At 43.7% G+C, this 7658-nt stretch overlaps 1 long non-coding RNA gene across 1 annotated transcript; it reads left to right on the plus strand.

The window, feature by feature from the left end:
• Positions 1-3028: 3028 nt before the first annotated feature.
• Positions 3029-6425, plus strand: LOC138752922 (uncharacterized). Its single transcript, XR_011350997.1, has 2 exons — positions 3029-3099; positions 6195-6425. It is a non-coding gene; the product is annotated as an uncharacterized lncRNA (long non-coding RNA).
• The last annotated feature ends 1233 nt before the right edge of the window (positions 6426-7658 follow it).

Consider the following 7658-nt stretch of genomic DNA (forward strand, 5'->3'; position numbering starts at 1 on the left):
CGCACGATACAGTATAATTGGTTACACAGGGTATATATCACTCCTCAAAAATTAAAAGAATGGGATCCAACATTATCCGATAGATGTTTTCAGTGTAAGAAGGAAATGGGAACAACATTACATGTAATTTGGTCATGTATGAAAGTAAATACGTTTTGGGAAGAATTAAATCAGATACTAAATAAAATTACAAAAAATAACATACCAAAAAAAACAGAGATATTTATTTTAAGTCACATAAGAAGTAGAGAATTAGGCCTCAAATTGGATAAAGTCCAAAAAAGATTCATTATGATAGCCTTAGCGATAGCAAAAAAATGTATAATGTCAACTTGGAAAATGGAAGAGAGCATGAGTATACAGTGATGGTACATGGAAATGAATAAATGTATTCCATTGGAAAAAAATAACATATAATTTAAAAAATAAAGTCACAATGTTTGAACAAATTTGGGAACCATAAATGGAACATATCAGAGAGAGCTTGACTACGACCTCCATCCCCTAAAATGAGAATGAAAATGATAAGGCAAAACAACTAGATTCAGTGAGTAATAAATAGATGATGCATTTTTCTTGTTTATTTTCCTTTGTGTGAAAATATTGTTTTATGATTTTATTGTATTGTATATGTTGAATATTTATGGGTTTTGGAGGGGGTTGGGTAGAGGGGAAGGGAAAGGGGAGAAGAGACCACTGTGTAAATTTAAGGAGATATGTTTGTACATATTTTGGTTGATATGGTTAACAGTGTGAAAAATTTTTAAAATATTTTTTTAAAAAGTAACTCGTTTGCTCCATGTTGCCTGTACCTGCTAAACCTCTCACTTTGTCTGAACCAGATCCCCAATATCCCTCTAAAACTAAGATTCACTATGCTGTTAAATTTGCCTTTAATCCTAACAGGAGCATACAAACTAAGAACTCTCAAAATTTCACCTTTGAAGGTTTTTGACTTACTTAGCACATCTTTACCAGCAAACAACTTATGCCAATCTTTACATTCTAGATCCTTTCTCATATCCTCAAAATTGGCCTCTCTCCAATTTAGAATCTCAACCAGAAGCCCAGACCTATCCTTCTCCATAATTAACTTGAAACTAATGGAATTATGATCACTGGACCCAAAATGTTCCCCTACACATACTTCTGTCACCTGTCCTGTCTTGTTCCCTAATAGGGGATCCAGTATCACACTCTCTCCTCTTGTTTCCTCTATATATACATTTAGAAAACTTTCTTTGTCACATTTGACAAACTCAAGCCATCCAGCCCTTTTACAGTGTGGGAACCAGTCAATATGTGGAAAGGTGAAATCTCCTACTATCACAATTTTGTTTCCTGTAGCTGTTTGCTATCTCTCTATTTGTTCTTCCAATTCTTGCTGTCTTTAGGACAAGCCATAATTCAATCCCATTAGTGTAGTCATACATTTGTCATTCCTCAGCTCCAACAATATAGCCTCAGTAGACAAGCCTCTGATCTGTCCTGACTGAGCACAGTTGCGATATATATTCTCTGATGAATAATACCACTCCTCCACCTTTCATTCGCCCAGCTCTGTGTCTGAACCAACGGAAGCCCAGAACATTGAACTGCCACTTCTCCCCCTCCTGTAACAAGTTTCACTAATAGCTACAATGCCAAATTTCCATGTGCCAATCTATACTCTAAGCTCTTCTGCCTTTCCTACAATATTTCTTGTGTTGAAATAGATGCACCTGAGAAAACTTCCACCAATGTGCAAACCTTTGACTTCTGACGTTACATGTAATCTTCACTTTGTCTTTTTCCTCCTCCTCCACTCCCCAAATCTACTCTGGTAGATTCCCCTGCAAATCTAGTTTAAATCCCCTGGACCAGCAGTAGCAAAACTTCCTGCAAGGATATTAGGCCCCCTTCAGTTCAGATATAAACCATCCCATCGGAACAGGTCCCACCTTCCCTGGAAGAGAACCCAATGATCCAGAAACCTGAAGCCCTCCCTCTTTATTCAGGTGTTAAGCTGCATAATCCTTCTATTTCTAATCTCATTAGGTTACATTGATGTTACATCTTCATAAATTCCTCCCTCCCCCAGGTTTTACACTCACTTATACACTGGGGGGAAGTTACAGCATCAAATTAACCGATCAACCTCCAAAACTGGGGCATGGGAGGAAACTGGAACTACTGGAAGATACCCAGAGGGAGAATGTGCAAACTCCACACAGACAGCACCCAAGTTCAGGATTGAACCCTGGAGGTGTGACGGCAGCAACTGGACGGCAGCACCTGGACACCATCTGCCCAGCTGAAATAACATTCACTAACCATCAGTGCTTTTGCAATCTGACATTAAAAGGGTTTTTGCATCTCATTTCTTCCAAGCAGATCAAGCCATTCTTTTGGTGATTATATGTGTTTTCCTCCACTGAAGCAACTAACATGAGTGAACATTGGCTCCACGCAGTTCTACTGCACACTGCATAGTGCAGCCGTGATTTATATCCCTGCACCTCTGTTTGGAGTTATCAGATCCACAACAAACAGTAGAGTTGCCAAGTGAGTGACTAACTCTGTTTTTTGCAATCTGCAACTTCATAATTCTGTTCCACTGAATCACGAACTCTGACTGTGCCAGGAGTGGGCATCGTTGTCAGAGAAACAAGCCATCATATGATAAATATAAGCAATTATGACGATGCTCAACAGGTCAGGTAGCATCTGTAGAGAGGAAAAGAGAACTAACATTGTCTGTAAGGACTGTTCTCTCTGTGACCTGTGTAAGTTTTACCCAGGTGCTCCAGTTTCATCCCACACTCCACAAACATACAGGGTTTGTAAAAGTGTGACCCGAGTCACAGGAAATAAAACTACCGTCAGTTCCTTTAACGGGCTGTTCAAAGCCTATATGGAGCTGACAGTAGTTTAAATTGGCGGGTGGACCCTGTGGGAGTACTGTATCTCTGCTCCCAACTGTAACAATGGACCTGCAACAACACTGAACCAGTTACAAGTCATCATTAACTCATTAATGCTGGGGAAACTCAGCAGGTCAAAAGGTGTACTTATATAGCATAACCATTACGGGCTTGAGTCCTTAATTAAGCCTAAAATGTTGGTATATATCTTTATCTTTGCTATATAAAGTGCTCCTCAACATACGATGGGGTTGTGTTCCAGCAGACCCGTGGTAAATCAAAAAAAATTGTAAATTGTAAAAGAATACTGTACTTAACATTTTTTAAAATTAAATTTTGAACACCTTTATTCCACACTGAAAAAACCATTAACGTGAACAGCTGAAACCACACTGGGCATGAAGAATGTCTGAAGTATTGAACTAAAATTATTTGCTGGACGTTGAGGATGGCAGGATGCTAAAGCATATCACAAGCACGGGAACAGATCGGAATTCAAAAGTACAGATTCGAACCATTGTAACTACGAAAAATTATAAGTCACATCAACGTAGGTAGGGGAGAATCTGTACACTGTTTGACCTGCTGAGTTTCTCCAGCATTGTGGTTTTACTTCAAACACAGAAGGTTTTTTCAGGTGCCTTCTCCGCTAAGAATGCGCCTGAAGAAGCAGAAGTGGCCCTTTAAATTGCAGTTCAGGTGGTAGTTTTTAAAGCGCAATGCTGGCCACCTGAAGGACAGCTGTGCCGGGATGCGCATCTGAGCGCATTCCAGCTCCTGTCCCTTGGGCTGTCAATTCAGAATGGCTGGACGTCCCACGCGCCACCCCCCCCCCCCCCCCCCACACTGATCCCGCTGCCCCACTCATGAATTCAGTCCCCACACTGAGGGGCAGCTGGCACGGGCTGTCCCCACACTGATCCCGCTGCCCCGCTCTCTCCCCACTTACAGGGCTGGAGCGGCCGGCGGGGGAGAAGGAGACACTCGAGTCAGGTACCGGCATTGTTTCGGCCAGCCCCCTTCTCCCCACTTCCGAAATCAGTCCCGACAGTGTGGGGACAGCCTGCGGTGGACGCCTGACAGTGGGGACTGGGAGAGGAGCTGTCAGGCGCTGGCCAGCTGACTGTCATCCCAATGCAGCCGCTTTTAGGCGGCTGCATTCAGATGGCTGGGGAGACCACTGTGCTGCGGGGATTATCCCTCTCGGAGGAGGGTTACCAAACTTGCCTTGCAGGCGCCTCCTGCACATTCACGTGACCTTCCCACAGCCGCATTTTGCCAAAATATGCGGCTTTACAAGCAGGTCAATTGGCCACCTGAAAGTGCCTAGAGTCTGCAGACTTTCGTGATTTACATCATTTACTCCCTGCACCAGTTAGAACAATGGACCTGTTACAACAATGCACTGGTTACTCTGCTCCACCTGTAACAATACATGCACAAGTGATACCACTGCACCAGTGACAACATCCAATTGCATGCAGTACTAACTGGATACACTGTTACATCAATTAGAGTGCCAGTACAGTTACATCAGTTGAGACATCATAACAGCAATTACTAAATTGGCCGTTCAGTGTCCTGGGATAGGAATGGAGGTTTGGCTTTTCACACTAGGCCACCCCTAAATGGGACAATGAACACTTTCACACTTGCAAGGGTCTATTCGCGGCATTTGGTCCATTCTACCTTCAATCGGAAGAGCCTGCAAGAAGCAACTCACAAAAAACAGAAGTGATGTCATCTCATTCTGTATAATGGCGGACATTAGCCAGATTGCTTTGAACGTCCTGAAGATGTGTGAATCTAACACCACACAGTCAGGTCATATCAGCCTCCTTATCTGCAAGTTGGTGCAAAGAGTAAGTGGTCCAAAAAGACAGCAAACTCCTGATCTCAGGTGGCAGAATTTTAATGATCTCTTGCCTATAACCTCTGATCTATTTGAGGAGGAGAGTTTGGCTGAGCTGAGAGTTTGCTGTAAAAAACGTTTGGTTATAATGAAGTATCTTGAACAGGTGCATAATAGCAGAAGGATATGGAAGAGGGAGAGACCTCTGGGACCTGTATTCTGGAATTAAGTATTTGAAAAATACGATGATGCCCAATGGTGTGAGAATCTACAAATGTCTCATGCCACGTTTGATTTCATTGCTGGGATACTGGGGCCACACCTGAGGTGTAAGAACACAAAATGCTGAAGTACTCTGGAACCACTGGTCAGACTTCCACTAGCATTGTGCTGGTATGCCACTCCTGGAGAGTATTGTTCCATCAGTGTGCTTTTTGGTGTTGGAAAAACAACCAACTGAAAAACCTCGCAAAGATAAGCGTATACAGAGCCGTTGTCATACCCACACTCCTGTTCGGCTCCGAATCATGGGTCCTCTACCGGCATCACCTACGGCTCCTAGAACGCTTCCACCAGCGTTGTCTCCGCTCCATCCTCAACATTCATTGGAGTGCTTTCATCTCTAACGTCGAAGTACTCGAGATGGCAGAAGTCGACAGCATCGAGTCCACGCTGCTGAAGATCCAGCTGCGCTGGGTGGGTCACGTCTCCAGAATGGAGGACCATCGCCTTCCCAAGATCGTGTTATATGGCGAGCTCTCCACTGGCCACCATGACAGAGGTGCACCAAAGAAAAGGTACAAGGACTGCCTAAAGACATTTACCCCCTCCATAAATCTTCGTCCGCGAAGCCAAGCCAAAGAAAATATCCACTGTATTCACCTTGGTGAGGCAGGTGGCTGCCACGTTTCATTGGGCTGCTGACTGGGGAACGTCTTCTGGAGACTATGGAGGTATTTGAAAGAGGTAGTTATCTGATGTGTGCTGATGCCATAGACAACACACATATTCCCATCATTGCCCCACAGGATGATTCAGCATCCTACCAGAATCGAAAAGGATGGCACTCCATCGTTCTGCAAGCTGTTGTCAACCACAACTTCTGGTAAGGATGATCTTTTCATTATTAGCATTTATCCTCACTTGAAAATATAAATATTATGTGGTTCCAGCTGTTGCCCTCTGTGTTTGCAGCTTCATGGATGTGTATGTGGGTTGGCCAGGTTGCACCCACAATGCTCGCCTTCTTCTCAACTCTCCCATTTACAGAATTGCTGAAGATGCAGGTGGTCAGCTCTTCCCCAGTGATGTAATTTCTGACTAAGTGTGTTATAATGCCTTAACATGTGTATGTGATAAACCCCAGCTTTGAACATGACACATGCCACTGTTCCCTTCTGCTCCTTCTCACCCACACACTCTATTTGATTGTATCACAGGTCTCCAGAAGTGTGAATGGTGCAGAAATACCTAAGCATTTGACTGGGGATCCTGCCTAACCACTGTAAAAATGGCGAATAAAGAGTTTCACGCAGCATCACGTTATGGATCACCATAAGAGCATATTCAACTTCAGTCTGAGCTCCACCAGAATGGTTGTGAAGAATGCCTTTGGTCGTCTCAAAGGTCGCTGAAGGTGCCTGTTGGAATAAATATTAATACTGCCTTTGTGTCATTTGTAGCTGTTGCCTGCTGTGTCTTGCATAATATTTGCGAGCTTAACAAGGAACACTTCCTGGAAAAGTGGAGGGCTGAAGCCTCCTATCTCCCTCCTCCGGAAAAAATTCCTTACAGAGGTGCCACAGGTCGTGGTCCACAGGCCATATAAAAGATTATTATGGAAGTCCCTTGTGGAAATGAGGGTAATGACTGAGTTTAATCCTTTAAAAATCAATAAAACTTTATTGCTCGTCTTTGAACATAGTGCAACTGTAAAATCTGAACTTTAAAATAAAAACTGTATAATAACCACTGGAACTTTATGTGCAACATTAATGTTAACATGGACAATATTTGTCAATACAGGCTGTGCAAAAACTTTCTTGAATAAAATGTTAACATTTTGAAAACATAGTTTGGCAACTTTTCATTCACATTAACCTTTAACTTTACTTCAACATACTATAGAATTGTAAACATAATGACTTTGGTGAAGAACGAAGGATATTCTCTTCCTTATCCTCCAGCAGGTGAATGTAGGAGCCGAGATAATGGCCAATAATGGCTTGATCAGCTGAAACCTTAGCACCTACTGGTGATGAGCGTGTCCCAGCTGAGGGGTTGAAAAGGGCTGGGATGTTGGCTGGATCCACCATTGGAGAAGGAAGATGGCCGCGGGAAGGGGAAGGCTGTGTAGGTCTATAAGAGGGAGGAGAATGGAATGGGGAGGGGTGATGGTGGTGCACGGCAGGAAAGGTATACAAAGAGGCATGTGGCATCATGGTGGCAGAAGATGGTTGGAATGATGGGGAGGCTGGTGGGAAGGGAGATGCAGGAGGCCTGCCAAGGGTGGAAGGAGACTGAAAGGTTGAGGGCCAAGGTTGGACTTGCGCAATCACTTCGATTGATGGGACAAGTCTGGTTATCACTGCTGTCTGTGCCTGCACCTCCTGTCATATCTCCATTATCAGGTGTGTGAATCGATCATTTTCAGCCTAGCTCTTCAGTCTGTCAATGGCATGTTCCTGACTTTTGCCCTGTTGCTGTGCCAGCTGTCACTTCTACATCAGCCCCTGCAACATTCCTGCATGCCTCTCCCTTTTGTCCCGTTCCCTTTCCTGGTCCATCTGGTCTATTTCAGATAGGAGCACTCACATCTCATTTGCCGCCTCCTGCCTCTTCGTGGCCTTCTTACGTTTCTGCCTCCTTCTGGCTCCTGGATATCAGTGAGACAAATATATGAA

The sequence above is a fragment of the Narcine bancroftii genome, chromosome 1, assembly GCF_036971445.1.
Source record: "Narcine bancroftii isolate sNarBan1 chromosome 1, sNarBan1.hap1, whole genome shotgun sequence".
Classification (NCBI taxonomy): Eukaryota; Metazoa; Chordata; class Chondrichthyes; order Torpediniformes; family Narcinidae; genus Narcine; species Narcine bancroftii.